The sequence below is a fragment of the Myripristis murdjan genome, chromosome 1, assembly GCF_902150065.1.
Source record: "Myripristis murdjan chromosome 1, fMyrMur1.1, whole genome shotgun sequence".
Lineage (NCBI taxonomy): Eukaryota > Metazoa > Chordata > Actinopteri > Holocentriformes > Holocentridae > Myripristis > Myripristis murdjan.
Genome location: NC_043980.1, coordinates 9444508 through 9462565, shown reverse-complemented (window position 1 = coordinate 9462565; position 18058 = coordinate 9444508). Strand labels below are relative to the sequence as shown.

The window sequence follows — 18058 nt, the reverse complement described above, 5'->3', positions numbered from 1 at the left end:
GGACAAGTTCATCCGAGTCACCAGCCTCAGAAATCGCAAGTTAACAGCAGCTCAGATCAGAGACCAGATAAATGCCACACAGAGTTCTAGCAGCAGACCCATCTCTAGAACAACTGTTAAGAGGAGACTGTGCCAATCAGGCCTTCATGGTCAAATAGCTGCTAGGAAATTTTCAGGATAAATTCATCATCTCTTTATGCTGTGAATGCATAAGCTGCTTTTTCAAAAATCTGCACTGCAAAAACACAAAATCTTACCAAGATTATTTGTCTTATTTCAAGTCAAAAATGTCTTATTCCTAGTCAAAACATCTCACTTGTTTCAAGTGAAAATTCACTTGAAACAAGTGAAAATTTGCTTGTTTCATTGGCAAAATTTGCCAGTGGAAGAAGTGAAAATTCACTTGAAATAAGTGAAAATTAGCTAGAAACAAGAAACAAATTTTGCCAATGAAACAAGCAAATTTTCACTTGAAACAAGAGACAACTGTCTAAAAACAAGTTACTTCTGAGGTGATCATGTTTTATTTTAAGTGTAATGAGACATTTTGACTAGTAATAAGACATTTTTGACTTGAAATAAGACAAAAAATCTTGGTAAGATTTTGAGTTTTTGCAATGCAGTGTACTGATTTGGTAACACAGTTCCTAATAAATATCGCTGCCATAAAACTGGAAAAGAGAGAGAGAAGGGGAATAATGAGTCAAAGAAACTGAAAAGGAAAAAATAGGGTTAACAAAACAAAAAGTGACAAGCGGGGAGAGTGAAAGAGAAAGACAAAGAAAAGGAGTGCACTGCAGACGGAGAACGACACACACACACACACACACACACACACACACACCTTCACACTGCGGAAGCTGCATGTCCTCGGCCTTCAGAGGTCTGTCACCTCGCCGCCCGTAAATGTCAGAACCAGCGCTGTGTCAGTCAGCGAGCGCGGTGTTTGTGCCGATAAGACTCGCGTCCGCCGAAACAGACTCGCTTAGCCGGCCGTTTTGGACGTCGGGTCCGATGTGAAAACATGCTGAGTCGAGTCGAGCTGTGCCGGGCTTCAGGCATGACGCGGCAAAAACCCCACATCAATTCTGTCTCAAAAGCGTGTCATCACTCCTGCATCAAACTGTGATGTCAGGATAAATCTAGACTTAGGAAAATGCTCGGAAAACACGATGTTTCAAAATCTGCAGTCCTGTTTGCAGTGCATCTTCGGAAAATATGCATCCCTCAGAGCATTGTGAAGCTGGTGATTTGACCCTCAAAACAACTAAATTCCTCCACACGTCCTGGTTTGTAATGAGCCTCCCCCCTCAGGAAACTTCTCCCATCATCCTGATAAAAAACGGATGTCATGAAGGGCCACCGGCAGGAGTCTAGAATGAGGGCTCACTGGATGTGTCGTGTTTAAACGGCGACTGTGTCAGTGTAGTGATGAAAAAGGCTTTTATTTTGAAGAGCAACATTTGTCGTAAGAGTATCTTTAAACCCGGGAGTCGACGGCAAACCTCGCCTCTGAAGCCAAAGTGATGCGAGTGCCGGCTTCCTCTGAACTCTTTAACGTTTGCAACTGAAGCTGTGCAAACCAAAAAAAAATAAAAAATAAAAAAATAAAAAAACATCATCCTCGTACACAGCAGCCGCGTGCTCGGCTCTGCATGCCGCTCATGCTCTCCTGTCTTGCGGCGTCCATCTTGACCATGAGACGGCACCGCCGGCCGGCTCGCATCTCGAGCGCTCATATCTCCGCTGACCTTTTTCCTCCGGACGGCGTGAGGCCCACCTGCACTTGGAGCGCTCGCTGGAAAGGTCAGGAATGCAGAGGGGAAGGGAAAATGGGGGGAAAAAAAAAATAGATGAAAAGAAAAATGTCAGGCACCCTGAGCGACTCGTCGGCCGGGCTCGGGGTTCGAGGCGGCGGCAGCGTGCGAGCGTGTCCGATCCCTCAGAGAGCCGGGTAAATAACCCTGGGCTGTTTGCTGCACTCCCTTTTTCCTGCGAGCGCTCATGCTAATCTTCACACGGGCGTGCACGTTTGAGCACACACACACACGCATGCACATACACACACTGACTGATAACACCTATTGTCACCCTTTTCAATCTCCCCCTATTTGACATCTCATTCTTTGTTTCTTCTCTGCTCGCCTCCCATCTCTCTTTCCGTCTTCCTCTCTCTTTTTCCGCCACCCTGTTCATCCATCTCTCTCTCTCTCTCCCTCCATCCTCCTCTCCGCTCCAGGGGCTTTCGGAAACAGAAAACACGATTCCACCGGTTTTCTGCCTCCCTGGCCGTCTCGCTTCGACAAAGGAAGAAAAAGGGGAAAAAAGTTTGCTGACATTTTAAAGCGTCCACCGCTTCAAGATCACAGCCGGCGCACAGCGGCGAGCGCCCCCCCCCTCCGCGCAGACAACACCGCTAAGAGCTCGCCGTGCAGCATAACAGCACATCAATGCATCCTATTACTGGTTATTATGACAAAATCACTCGCGGCGAGGAAAATGATGAGAAACTGCAGAATGGCTTCGAGGAACAAACGCAGATCGGTATTTGGCCGAGCAGGTTTGAGCTGTGCAGCAGTTCAAAGGCAGTGATTACATGTTGTCTGCCTTTTTTTTTTTTTTTTTTTTTTTATTAACGCAGCGACATAAAACAGGGAGGAAATGGAGGCAGGAGATTCGGTTTTTGCGTGGTAAAATAGTCCGTGCAAACGCTGCAATGCTCATGTTGCATGACCTCTGAATGCGTTTGAGCTCATCAGAGGCCGGGGAAAGTTCCTCTTTCTCCTCCGACGGCCTGCCGGTGGATGCCGTGCGAACTTTGAGGCTGGACACGCCGCGCCGAACGTAACGCCGCATCGACCGTCGGCTCATTTCGAAAACGAAATGAGCCTCGGGCGGCGTCCGCTTGTCTTGGCTCTGAAGTTGAACAGCGCCAGGTACAAGAGGCCACGACCAAATGTGCCTCTGCAGTTCGTCAGCGTGGAGGAGTGGCACAGGAGATAACTGCTGGTGTGAAGCTGCTCAAACTTCAGCACAAACACACACACACACACACACACACACACACACACACACACACAGTGCTGTGAACAAGTATGTGCCTCCTTCCTGATTTCTTTTTTTTTTTTGCACATTTGTCACACTTAAATGTTTCAGATCAAACAAATTTTGATATTAGACAAAGGTAACCCGAGTAAATATAAAATACAAGTTTTTAAATGATTTTATTCATTAAAGGGAATAAGGCAATCAAAACCTTTGTTAAAATTATTTTTTTTAAATTGATGACTATTTGTGACTCAGATTTATTTATTTATTTATTCTAATTTGAAGTTATTTTTTTTTAGTTGACTCATACAGTGCTGCTTATTCCACTTACAGTACTTTGTTCTTACTAATAAAGCTTGTCAAGTTTAATGGAATGTTGCTATGCTGTCATTTCATTCCTATTATACATCTGGGGTTGTGTGGTCGGCGGGAGGTGTCAGGCAAAAATCCGGTAATTTTTGATTCACCCGGGAGGTGAAGAGGCCTCCAAAGAAAATGCCGCTTAGGGCCCCAGTTTGGCCAGGGGCGGCCCTGCATATAACATGTTAATACACATTTAACCCATCAGCAGCACTGGCTTTCTACACTGCGATGAGTAAAGTTACCTTTTCATATTTTCTGTGACAGATTCAGCTTTTGCAGGCAGCCTCTTTGAATATCAGAAGGCATAGGTGTATATTAGTGCAGGTAGTTGTATTTTATCTATACATCTGAGCCGTAAAAAAGACAAAAAATAAACAAAAAATATGTTCATTAATACTTTGTTAATACATAAGACAGTGAAACTATTTTTTTTCCCCCTAGAGAATAACCTGTTTCATATCAGAGGGAGGACATGGGCACACTCATGCTCAGTATATTTAGATTTACTTTCTACCGTTTTAATTCGCTGCTTCGTGGAGCTCTCTTCTCAACAAGAAGCACCGGCTTAAAAACACGCGGCACGTCTTTTTGCCTTGAAATATGTGCCTGACTTAAAAAAAAAAAAAAAAAAAAAAAAAAATCTCACAAAACCGGGCCTCTCTGCTCTCCTGTTGATGCTGAAGTAGACAAGTCCAAGTGGTTTGACACATCACTTGAGGCTTTTCTAGTGTGCTTTGGACCACTGGAGACAATCGGAGCGTTTGAAAATGCACAGCTTCCTGTGTGATTCTGCTTTAATGGAGAGGTCGAGGGTGTGTGTGTGTGTGTGTGTGAGGGAGTGTGTGTGCCTGAACGAGCATGCTGCAGCTCTGAATGACAGCTCTGACGCTCGGGAAGCTCTACACCGCTGCAACATAAACAAACGTCGACACGGAGAGCAGCTGCAGGCGCATTCCAAATATATATCCTCCCATAAATAACTTAAGTAAACACCGAGGGAAGGCGGAGGCGTGCCCGCGTGCTAAATCTCGCTAATAATAGCACGACATTGCCTAATCGTGCGGCGTCGTGACCCGGTCTGCAGGTTTTCCCGCTCCAGCCGAATCAACCTGCAGCTGATTTTGGCTGATTAGCACCGTGGACCAGAGGAGCAGCTCATCAGTGAAATCAACGCTGGAAATAAAAACCTGCACCTCCAGGGTCACAGTGACACATCTGGAGTTTTGTTTTTTTTTCATTGAAATGATTTTTATTGTTATCATTAGGTGTAGTGTGTATGATTTCTCCTGAGTCAAACCGGACGTCTAGCATGTAAGAGCGGAGCGATCCAATCAGAGCACAGCCTCAGGTTTGATTCCTCCCGCCCTCGTTTGAGTTACTTTTCAACTGCACCTGTTCTCGTTACCGCGGTAAAATTCCAGTAATGTTGGAAACCTTCCATGGGAATTTATAAGAATATGTGGGAAATGACAGTTTAGCCTTTCAGGGAACTTGAATTTAGTTGAAAAAAGGAATCTTGCAGCATAATCTCGGCTAAAACAAGCAGATTTAATGCAAATTATGCTGAATTTCTACCATGTGCTGTGCGTCCCTCCATCAGATGCACAGATCATTTTGAGAAGCCACAGAGAGCTCAAAGTATGGAGGAAAAATGCATTCATTTTACATTTTGGATGGGACTTTTTCTGTGTGTGTGTGTGTGTGTGTCTGGGTGTGTGCGGGGTAGGGAAAGTGTTTATTTTATTCAACATTCACGTTTTTTTCGCTCAGTGAAAGAATCGATTAAAGGTTAAAGTTCTACTCCCAAACGAACCAAAGTCAAAAATGTCATTTTTAAAAATTGTGTTAGTTTGCACACGTCTGTTCATGACAAAACAAAATGTTTACATTTGTATATGATGCAGTTTGTATAAATTACCCCAAACTTCCAGTTAATTCCCATAAAAAAAAAAAAAAAAAAAATCTTGTTCATTCCCATATATCTCATGTAATTCCCATGGAGAGTTTCCAACTTGGAATATTTCTAAAATTCCCCAGCTTAACTTCCCATGGAAACTTTTGCAGAATTTTTCCGGCCCTTTTGCAGCCCTAGTTGTCGCCCGCCTGCCTCAACAAACAGCAGTGACTGTTAACGTGGACTTTCTCACATTAAAGTGGACGTTTTTAGGACATGAGCTCTGCAAGTAATGGCTGCTATGAGAAGCAACATGCAAAGCAAAAGTGAAAATGCAAAGCGAGGTTGTTTTACATGTGGTGACCTGTCAGTGTCGAGTGTTTCTGCTGCCCCTTTACTCTGCATCACCGGCGCGTTTCGGTGCACCTCACTTCAGATGCAAAAACCAGAGTCTCCTTCAGCGGCACAAGTTGAGGCCGCACAAACCATAAGATCGTGTTTCCTGATATCAAATAGCTCTGACTTTGCATGATCTGAAGCAAAATGCAAAACCGACACCGCAGGCGAACACACACACCTGACCTCAACGGAGCATGCAGATTTCTACATCTTTAGTCTGTGCTCATTGTTGGCCGCCACAGCGGGAACATTCCCACCGCCCCCGGTGAGAACGAGGTACTAAAAGAAATATTTTTAGTACGCCCAAATTCCCCACAAAACACAACCACAAGACAAGTGTTTACAATTAAAGAGTTTTTTGGGGTCCAGAAGAGAAGTGCGGAGGATCCTGGTGGCTGCAGCTGGCTGAGGTACGCACCACGTGTCTGCAAAGGCCCGAGCTCAAATCTGGCCTTGGACCTTTGCTGCGTTTAATTCCCTGCTCAGGAACTGGAGAGTCTCTGCTGTCGGTTATCAAAAATACAATGCGAAACATAAAAACTGCACTGCAACAGGAAAGCACACAGGAACAGCCTGCTTAGATGAATCCTCAGAGACAGTGGAGTGATTGATTGATGGGTGAACATACATAATAAAAAAAAAAGTCCATTAAAAACCTCAGCCGGTTAAGAATGGGCTACTAAACATCCGGCATGTGCCATAGCTGATGAATGTGGTGCATCTCCATACATAAAGCTGGGTAAAATAAACATGCCAGCATTAGCAGAAACAAGAGTAACATCACACCTCAGCTGAAACAAAAAGCCATTCCAAATGCTACAAAAAAAAAAAAAAAAAAAAAAAAAAAAAAAAAAATCACAAATTATTATTATGCTGATGCAGGTAATGGCACAAAAAGCCTTGAAATTCATTATAAATCATAGCGGTGCTGCAGGAGGCGCGGTCAAGCCTCGCTGCTGTGTGTTGGAAAGTAGGCCACATGACAGACAGCGTTTGTTGGCTTATTTTTTTGTGGCTTTGGAAGTTTCTCGTTGCTTTTTTGTTTGGATGCATTCACGGTTTGGGTCAGTGTGTCCTGGCAGCCCTCCAGTTTGTTATCAACACCGAAATGCGATGGTTTGCCATGTAAAACACACACATTATGTGTTGAAGATGATGAGTCATGAAACACCTGATCCAGCCAGAGCGCACCTCAGCAACTCTATTTATTTACATCTTTTTTAATTGTTTTGTCATGGCTGAAGTGACTACAAGTGCTTCTTTAGTCTAATTTCAATAATCAAGTCATCGTTTTAGTCATTTAACTAAAAAAAAAAAAAAAAAAAAAAAAAAAAAAAAACTTCTGGGTGTAGCTTCACAAACGCTGTGGTTTTCCTGCTTCTCTCCCTTCGTATCATAAAATTCACACTTAGCTGGTTTTATCTGCTGGTCAGTCAGGAAGCAATCTAAAGGTATAATTTAGGCCCTTGTAACCTATGATTCGTATTTTGTCATTTTATAGGTGCATTTTATAGAAGAAATGAATCAAAAAATAGCCAATAAATTAACTGACAGTGAAAATAATCATTAATGGCAGTCCTATTTATTAAATAGCAGAAGATGTACTAATTGAATCTGAGATCACTTGACTTGATCTGCAGGGCTCAAGTGTCAAAACTTAAAATACCATTAAATTCTATGACTTTAGGCATATTAGCAACATTAAATAAATAAAAAAAAAAAATCTCTATTTAAAGTATAGTGCTCTCTTCCACTGAGGTAAATATCACTGTGTTAAGATACAGATGGACAGGCATTCAGACCGATACAGAGAAAGACAGAGGCCAATAAATGAATAAATATATGCAATAGTAAAGGAGGGAGGAGGAGGAGGAGGAGGAGGAAGAGGAGAAGGAAGAGGAGGGCGGGGCGAGCAGGGCGCCCGGCTAACGGCAGCTCATTAAAGCCGGGGAGACAACCTGTTAACGGAAACGAGCGCGCCTCGCACCTCACCCCGAGAGCTGGTTGTTACGACGGTATAGGACAGCAGTGAAGCACACACACACACACATACACACACACACACACACACACATACACATAGAGAAACACACAGGCATGTCTGCGCACACACACAAACACATGCATACAAAGACATGCAAAATATACAATTATCCCTCCCTCATACTGTAAATACACACACACACACACACACACACACACACACACACACACACACACACACACACACACACCCTAACACTGCATAATTCCCACATAGCGATGAAATCTAATTGAGTTCTTGGCAATTCAGCAGCATCTGTCCACTCCTCCTCATCTTGACTTTACAGCATTCAATCAGCCACACACACACACCCACACACACACACACACACACACACACAATCACAGAGGGCCTATTAGTGATGTTAAGCCTTTCCCATTCGTGATGGCAGGCTGGGATGGTGCATGACTAATGGCTGTGGTGGATTTGCACGTGTCAGCTTCCCTCTCGGCGGTGTTTTGCATATGGACATGCAGCTGGGACGGGCCCAGTGCGACCAGTGTGACTCCGCTGGTTTTAACTTGAAACAATCGCACTGGGCTCCATGACTCAAGATCAATCCTGCAAACGCCTCATTTCTTTTTGTTTTCGTAGTGATGATAAAAAAAATCGGCTCCCATTCCTTTGAAGCTGCTGGATAAACTTAATTTCATTCTTGGGACATGAATTTATTTCAGTGCATCAATTTGGTGGATTTCTGTCAAAAACTATATTTCCTTATATTTTGTTGTGCTGGGTGAGGAGTTTTTTTTTTATTAAAACTGTTTTTTTAGGTAAGTATCCTAAAGGCATTTTATATTTTACTGCACATGAAATCATTTTCTATGAAACCAGTCAAAGGCTAACACCACTTAAGCCTTGAACACGCTGCCTCGTGACGGTGCCGTGTCATGTTGGGCGTCACGATATCGATTTCCTCCAACGTCCGACGGTCATGCTGTGCTGTTTTCACCCTTTGTGACTGTTTGCTCGCCGAAATCGTGCTTCAAGCTGCTCTTTTTTACGACTGTTCATGAGAGCGAATTCAACGAGAGCGTGCGTCATCAGACATCTGGATCGCTGAGTGTGTTGCAAGACGCTGCACCGACTCCAGCAGAGGGTCACGACGACGGTGTGTGTGTGTGCACGGCTAAAATGGAGCGTTTCTTGCTCCATGACTTTATTCGGGTTGATTCGTCTTTATTGGGTTATCAGAATATCACCGTCCAGACTCTGAGACAATAATTAAATCTTCAGACTGGGATGTTTTCTTTTGCCTTTCTCTGCCTTCTGTTTAAATACAGGCTTTCCATGCCAGAGGGTTCGCCCTGTAATGAGCGAGTGTTTGCAGGATCAATGGCACGGGCCAGAGACTGAGCTCGAAATAGAAAGCAGGACCTTCAGGACGTATTACATTATCAATAACGACTCCTTGAGAAACTGTCCTCCAAATCACTGTCGTTCTCCTTGCCTGGATTATGTCACATGATGGAAGCCAAAGTAGTCCAGTCATTTAATGAAAAGGCCTTGGACAAATTGCAAGAGAAGCAAACTCAACTAATTTTGTATCCTCAGTTTGTCCTGAGTGAGGGAAAAAAAGTCCCAAGAAATCCCATTGGTGGAAAGTTTTGAAAATCACCTATTTATGACCACATATTACCAAAAAACACTGTTTTTAACACACAGGGGAAAGGGGTTCCAAATTTGACTTTCAGATATCACTATAAAAATTCACAAGTTGATTACACACACAAAGACAAGAAAAAAAAGTCAATTACAAGTTCTTTGAATTATTCTGTTTACACATGCATATCACACATTATCTGATTTGACATGCGCTAATAAGGAATATAAGGAATAAATGCCAAAACAGATATTTAAACAGTGAATTAAAAGGTTAATATATGTATAGTAACCTTTTTAATGTATAATAACCTTAAGAATGTATAATAACCTTAATTCACTGTTTAAATGTCTCTTCTGGCATTTATTCCTTATATTCCTTATTAGCGCATATCCAATCAGATAATGTGTGATATGCATGTGTAAACAGAATAATTCAAAGAACTTGTAACTGACTTTTTTTCTTGTCTTTGTGTGTGTAATCAACTTGTGAATTTTTATAGTGATATCTGAAAGTAAAATTTTGAACCCCATTCACCTGTGTGTTAAAAACTGTGTTTTTTGGTATTATATGGTCATATATATAGGTGATTTTCAAAATTTCCCACTAATGGGATTCCTTGGGACTTTTTTTCCCCTCACTCAGGACAAACTGAGGATACAAAACCAGTTGAGTTTGCTTCTCCTGCAATTTGTCCTAGGTTGACCCCAATTTTGGCCTAAAATTACTGGACTAAAGGGTGAAACTCCCCCCGCTTCCCTCATCATTCAGCTTCCTCCTTTTCCCCGTTGTTTGCATTTCAGACATTTAGCTGACACTGTTGACTTTCCCAGCAATTCCTAGATCATCACCTTTACAAGCAACCACTTGTAAGTGCAAAGGTCTGAGCCGCAGACGCCCAACAACAGATGGAAAACAATATTCATGTGACCCTGGAATTATCACATAAGAGAGAAAACCTTTGCCAAAAAAAAAAAAAAAAAAAAAGAGGAGAGAAGTCATTTATTGGGGGGGATTTTTTTTGAATGTGTGCAATTAAAGTGAGCCGAGGAAGACAATGTTGGAGGGGAACTATTATTCAGAGAGGTGAAGAGAGGTCCTTTTTCAAGTGATGAGTTTTCATCCTGCAACACAAATGGAAAGCGACTCTTGTTCTGACTGGGGTTGAAAGGCCATTTCACCTCCATCGGGTATTGTAATGTGTCTCGTTTATGTATATTTTGTTATGCAAGTGGGTTTTTGTATTTTAGGACGTGCCTCAAATGAAGTTTCCCGCTTGGGACAATAAAATCTTGAGCTAAACAGAAAACTGAATTGAGCCGACAATGGTGGAGCGGTCCCCATCGGTAACAACAACAATGTGGTGCGTTTTCAATGCGAACGCAGCTGCACAGTGAAATAGATAAATTGCATCATTTATGCGCACAAACAGCCTCTCTCTTTCTGATAAAATGCTACATTATGTCCCCAAAACAGTGCGGGGGTACACAGTTGGGGGCTTTTCTCCAACTTCACGCCTCGTCAATGGGTCTTTGAGAGCAAATTATGGACATGCGCAAGTGCACGCCCACACACATCAGCACGAACACACACACAGACACGCCGCGCACACACTTCCTGACTCAGACCGAGCTTTGTTTTGCTAAATAAATACTATTTAATGATTTGTTTTCCCATGAAAAAGGGTCAACAACACTGAAAGACAACAGCAGCCTTGCTTCCGTCTCTATTCATAGTTTTTGAGACATTGGGGGTTTATTTTTTCCACACATTTAAAAAAAAAAAAAAAAAAAAAAGCTATTTTTGATTCTATTGTAAGTTGAGAGAAAACTTTCCCACCAGCTCTGCTTACCAAACAGCATTTAGCGTTTGCCAAATCACTGAGTGTGTGAAAGTATTTACTGATACCATTACTTTCACTAGCCTGGACTATTAACTTGGTGTCACAAAACTGATATAAAATTGATATTTTGGTAACACTTTACAATAAGAGTACAACAATTAATGTTAGTTAATGCCGTAATGGTTAATTAACTGTTAGTTAATGATTATTATGGCATTTACTAATGTTAATAATATCTACAATAACCCTTAAATAACATATAAATTAATACCTTAGCATGAACAGCATTAGTACATGATTCTTAGACACATTAGTTAGTTAACTGTTACTTAATGTTTATTACCTGTTACTTAATGTTTATTACAGCATTAACTAATGTTAATTGTTGTACTCTGATGATATTTCTCTACTCAGATACTGATACTAGTGCATCCCTGAATTAAATTAGCTGAAGCAATGATTTGCCCATGTTTGTAAAGAAAGAAAGACAACCATTCTCTCCTCTGCGTCAGACACACCTCCTCCCTCAATGTGCCGAGTTCTCACAGATCACAACAAACTATTTCCACAAACCCACAAACTGAGTTCCTCATTTCTCGTCTCTGTGTGAACAGAATACTTTGTGAATCCGGAAGCAGCTGATACTGCCACAGCATGTTTTTTATACCTAAGACGATCATATATAATTTAGAGATTATTCATTAAGCTTTAGCAAAACAACAAATTGTAGTAAAGCTCACTGGTCTGAAGAGGAAAAAGTGTCTATTGTTGGCAAGTTTACAGGTCATTTCCCACTTGAATATAAATTCTAAAGATGTCATTTCCACGCGGCGTGTTGAAGCTGCACCCATGACTCAATAACAAGTCCAAAGCCAGATGAAGTATGAATGACGAAAGAAAGGCGGAGGTATGATAGAGAATGTACTTGTGAAAACCTCTCCTCGTAAACACACACCATGTAAAACAAACAAAAAAAAACAACATGCCAATATGGTGGTTTGGCAGTGCCGGCTGGTGCCATGCTGATACGGCAGCATGTCGCTGTCCCGGAGCCATTCTGATGGAGGGATAAAGAAAAGGAGGTAAAAATAGGTCGAGAGAGGTGTCGCTGAGAGGAGGAGTGTGTGAATCGGAGGAATCGAGGGAGGAAATCAAGGAAAAGACGGGTGTTTCGAACGAGTTACACTCCTCCCTCCCGAAGCGGCTTTAATATAGGTCGTGCACACTCCACCCGTGCACCGGGGAACCCGTTCGTGCAACAGTGTGTTCACGCCGAGCGGAGACGAGCACGAGCACGAGGCGTCCAGCAGCCCCTCACGAGGACGATGACATCATTTTTGCCAGATTTTTTTAGGCCTTATTCTAATATTAGTTCCCCCTGTACTCCCCTCATAGCAGGATCATTTCACTGTGTTGTCAAAATAAGACATGTTTACAGGAAGACTAGGTGACAGATGATACTTTGTGGGAACAGGCAGATGCTACAGATCCGTGCATGAAGGTAATGTGTGTGTGTGTGTGTGTGTGTTTTGTGAGCTACATGGGAGTTATCATGTAGACCAAGATACTGAACTCCAAACGGATTGTTTCAGACTCAAATTGGCAAAAATGCGAAATCAACATGTCGATTATGAACCATTTGTGCTTATTCCACACATTTGGTCCACCAATTCCACGCGCTCCTCGGCGATTTTGCAACACTGCGGCTTTGAAGTTGCACGTCACAATTTCCATGGAGGTGCATGTCACCATTTGCATGAAGCCGCATGTCACCAAAACAGGAGGAAGAGGAAGCTGAATCATCTCATTTGGCTAGAAACGCCCACTCAGCAGGGTGCGAATGTAAAAGCCTTCATGAGCTGGGTCTAGTTTGGATACCCATCACTTACCGATATGCACCGTTTATTGATTGGGAAATACCACTGATTACTTTAAGGACTTCAATATGCATAAATTATGGATGTTATGTCGGGAAACTGTACAGCACTTTCATGTTTGTTTGTGATGCTTCAAACCAAAAGGGACTTAGAGGAAAAATATCAAACACTGCTGAGTCCGGCTTTCTTGGACGGTGTTTTTTTTTTTTTATACTTGATGCTGTTCAAAGACAGCCTGTATTTCCAGCTTAAGTTTAGACTCAACACTTCCTACGCAGAGAAAATTCACCACCAGGCTCCACGCTGACACCAGAATTTCATTTGGCCAACTGTGGCAGATCAGCAGAGGCTAAATGTGGGCCTTTCCTGTCCCCTTCCTCACTGAAAATAACCTTCGAGAGCTCCGACTCCATCTGAGGGAGTGCAGCCGGTTTATTGTTTTGGAATTTCAAGAATTTTTTTTCCAATATTTTTCTAATTCCAAATATGAAATCGCTGACGTGCGCAAACTCGTCGGGGTTGAACAGCAGGATTCTTCTCCGTGGGAACGGGAGGTGAAGTCATAAAAAAAAAAAAAAAAAAAAAACACAAAAAGGTAACGTCGAGGCCCCTGCTTATTTTCATACCGGCTCGCTCCTCGTCCTTTCTGGCTTTTCGTGCCGTGCGAGTTTCCCTCCACGTGACGTACGTAAAACATTACACACTCTCACACTCCTGAAATGAGATTCAGTCGGTGTTCTGTTAAAAAGGGCAGGGGCGCCCTTCGCTACCGCACCCCCATGTTGTGATCCGGGCCAGTCAGATGGCTTTACTTTTACATAAAAAAATAAATAAATAAATAAAAAATAAAAATCTTGCCCAGTGCAGCATGACTGTGAAATAAGAGTGCTGCTCAGCAAGAAAAATTGAGAAATTGCAGGTGTGGGGCAGTGTGTGTGTGCATGTGTGTATGTGTGCCAAGACGGCAAAAGTGACAAAAAATAAATTTAAAAAATATGATTCAGTGATAGAAGACGCAGATGCAACTTACCTCATATGACTCAAGGAAACTGTGCGGGCGCTTTAACGTGCGGTTCACACCGTTACGTGCTCCAACAGGCATTTTGGGTGTGAACTGTGTGGGGGATGATGATGCATGTCATTTATTTCTATACCAAGTATGCAAACACGCCTTGTAATATGTTCACAGTAACTCTGTTTACGTAGTATCGCACAGCAGCTTCAACCTCCACCTGTCTCGTTTTCTTTCCTGCTGAAACAAGTCGCAGTTAATTTGTGTTTTCGCGAGCGCGACGTAACCGCGGACTATGGGGGAGAAAAGAGGAACCACAGTGAACGCTTGTCTTTCTGCGCCACACATAGAGTTGGCAGAGCATGTGTGTGTGTGTGCATGAGAGAGAGAGAAAGACAGAGAGAGAGAATGAGAGAGAGAGAGAGCTCTAACAGCATGCATGAATATGTGAGAGACGGAGAGGCTTAAGACTGTGTGTGTGTGCGCATTAGCTGCAAGGCAAACACAAATACCCCACCCCAAAGCTTATATTTTATTTAATAACTGGTGGGGAGGGGAAGTAAGGACGTAAAAAAAAAAAAAAAAAAAAAATCAATGTAGATTGTGCCTAGAGGAGAGCAGCAAAAACAAGGGGAGTGACCAGGGGGAGACGTGCAGGCCTTTTACACTGAGCCCCAAAATCCCCCCGACCCTCCAGGACGCCCGCTCACTCCGAACACGTTCAGCAGCACCTCAGCGCCGCGTTCTGAGCCGTGCAGCCGCCCTCGCTAATTATCCGTCTGGGTGTCAATTAGGAGGTGTAACGAGGCGCCGGATAATTTGTGGTTTTAAGAAAAAGGTGCAGTAACGGAGAACCAAACCCCAGCGCAGCTTCAACCTGTGATTATCACTGATGAATCCTCATCTTTTGTATTAGATTTCAGTTCGTGGTGCAGGACGAACACCGAGTTTCAGTCAGGTTGGATGTTTTGTGGCACCAGGGGAACCAGATGATAAAAAAAAAAAAAAAAATGCACGCTGGGATTCACAGAAACAGTGTCACTCGCTCTTTGTGGCGGGATGTCCCGGGGACGAGATAAGAAAGAAAAGAAAGAAAACGCCAGCCAGCCCCTGCTAAAAAGTAAAAAAAATAAATAAATAAAAAATAAACAGACAGCTTTCTCCTCAATAATCCTAATCCAAAGTCTGATGTCATTCCAGGTCCCTTTCCTCTTGCACTGAAGTCTCAGGTCACCGCTCTGCCTCCGCCTGTCCAGCAGGGTTACATCACATGGGAACGAAGGTAGCAGGAGGAAAGGTTCCCTCTTCTATGACTTTTTAAGGGTTCACATCAGTTCAAATGTGGAACAGCGAGGTAAAATAATATAATACTGCAAATCCTCACGTTTATCGAAAGGTGAACATTACAAGCACTACACTACACTCACTGCTTTTTTTTTTTTTCTTTTTTCTAGAAATGTTTCTGCAGCAGCTGAAACTCTTCACCTTCCTCCTCAAACGTTTGTCTGGAAAACACAAATTTAACGTCAGGATGTTGTTGAAGATTTGCGGCGATGGGTCTAATTTTCACTTCAGTGCTTACGGGACATTAAGTCATAATCTGTACTCTTCTTCCACTTCCTGAGCCAGTTTGCTTCGAAGCAAACTGACTCAGGAGCTGCGTCTCGTCTGTGTATGTGTGTGTGTGTGTGTGTGTGTGTCAGTGTGAGTGTGGGAGCGGCCGTGTGAACCCCACGTGACACAACTGCAGGAAACAACCGAGGCATTGGGCCATCCTGCCTCTGAGCCGTCTCTGGTATAATCCCCAGTATCACTTCTTTGCGAATCTCGACTTCCTATTTTGCTGCCGCGAGAAAAGCGGCTCTGAAAGCTCCTCTGTACGCCCATCTCCCCCCCGCAATATCACGACGACAATTCCACGTCTTAGAACTGAGATCAGCTTTGTTCCCTTGATTTGAAAACGGCACAAAGGCGAGCTTTGTCTCCAAACATGCATCCAGGAAGCCAGGCTCTCGACTCCAGCTTCATCACTGCACTGTCACAGACCTAATAAAAAAAAAACGGCACAGACCAAAACAAGGCTCAACATCAAAAACTACAAGTTGGGTGAATAATGCACACTAACAGACCACGGTTATCATGTATAAGCAAGAGATACGAGCATTGCTGTGTGAAATGCATGCAAAAGTCAGACACATGACAGTGCTGATTAGTTTATTTTTTAATTATAAGGATGACAGGAATACTACCCGGGCACTGGGTCTGCTCATAACGTCTGTGAACCGAAGCTCAATCTTCTGTTTCATGAATTTTAAGCCGCTCTAGTTAAAACTCTCATGCACGCCTACCATACAAACATGAAAAATGCCAACCTCAGTGTTTAATTCGAGACTTGGCAGCCATCGCTCATTGAAAAAACAGTGCATCCTGGTGGCTCATTTCAGTAGAGCACGTACCCTTACGATCACAGTCATCTTACACCAGATTATGCTGCAAGACGTCTCACGTTTGCCGAGCCATAATCCCATCTCGCGTCGGTGGTGGCGCACACGTTTTAGGATCGGGCAACAATGCGAGTTTACACAGGGCAAGAGGACGAGGGATTGCAAAGCCTCAAAAAGGACAAAGATGCTGAAGTCACGGCACTAGAGCCTGCAAGACGGAAAGTCAAATTACTGAGGACGTTTGCATGTTAGCACCAAAACCTCAACGGATCAAGTTGTTTTACACACTCCTATGTGTGGATTAAAGGTGGTAACTAGGGTTTGGGCTTGTAGATGGTTGGGTCATCGCAGTTTCGCAAAAGAATTGAAGATGAGAAAGAAATCAATTGCTTCCATGATAACAACATCCACAAAAATATCTCCACAGTGCTGATTAACGCCTAAGTAGCAGAGATGGTATCAAGTCACCCATGTGCAAGTCTCAAGTAAGTACCAAGTCTTAACCTTCAAGTCTCAAGTAAGTCCCAAGTCTTAACCTTCAAGTCTCAAGTAAGTCCCAAGTCTTAACCTTCAAGTCTCAAGTAAGTCTCAAGTCTTAACCTTCAAGTCTCAAGTAAGTCCCAAGTAACTTTTTCTTGGGCAAGTCAAGTCAAGTCCTGTAATAGATCAAGTCAAGTCCAAGTCAAGTCACATTATTATAATCTTACCTGCACACCGTCTGATATGATGGGTGTGTTTCTCCAAAACGTAAGGTCGGTAGTAGAGAGGGCTAGAGATAGGCTAGAGATATTTAGGCAATATTTCAAGTCATTCAAGTCATCGTGTCTCAAGTCGAGTCAAGTCCCGAGTCTTAAACTTCCGAGTCCAAGTCGAGTCTCAAGTTCTTTATTTTTTGTCAAGTTAAGTCACAAGTCATTAAGACAGTGACTTGAGTTGACCTGAGTCCAAGTCGCAATGACTCAAATCCCCATCTCTGCTAAGTAGTAAGAAGATATCCTTATTGTCTTTTCATTGGCCGTCGTCTGCGGCTGCCATTACCTTCCTGGCGGTAGCACAATTTGAAGCCCGTGTGCTTGGACAGACATGGCGACACAGACCTGCCATGGGAATTTCAAAATAAAAGGCGTATTGCTAAGATGACGATATGGACCGGTATTTTCACTTTGTATCGATTATACTGGATCACTGATCTTTAGATCGATATATCGTCAGACCCCTAGTGGCTACATATGTTCATCCATCCTGCTGCACTCCAATGAGACGAATCATCTCATTGTACCGCTAGAAGGGCAAGGACAAAAACATCTAAGCGACCTAGACATCTCAGATGAACCCACACTGCATCAGATCAGGACACGACACGACGGGCTGACCTTCATAAACTATGTGAGCAAAGACGTGCCTTTTTCACGCCGATCTTGAAAATTTGTGTGGGACGGTGAAACTGGTCATGATTTCATGTGGTGTGTGCCGGGCAGAAGGTCCTTGACACAGCGACGCAGGACCGACTCCAGCCGGTCCTTTGCTACAT

General features: G+C 43.1%; 1 protein-coding gene across 4 annotated transcripts in view; it reads right to left on the bottom strand.

The window, feature by feature from the left end:
- The window catches only part of mgat3b (beta-1,4-mannosyl-glycoprotein 4-beta-N-acetylglucosaminyltransferase b), an 83054-nt gene that overhangs the window by 39022 nt on the left and 25974 nt on the right, over window positions 1–18058 (bottom strand). Inside the window, exon 1 of one of the 4 annotated variants that reach the window (XM_030053260.1) lies at window positions 1417–1427. The exons of the other annotated variants lie outside the window; for them this stretch is intronic. The gene's annotated coding sequence lies outside the window, so the exon portion shown is untranslated. Of the gene's footprint in view, window positions 1–1416; window positions 1428–18058 lie in introns of those variants that run through there. 4 annotated transcript variants of the gene reach the window in all.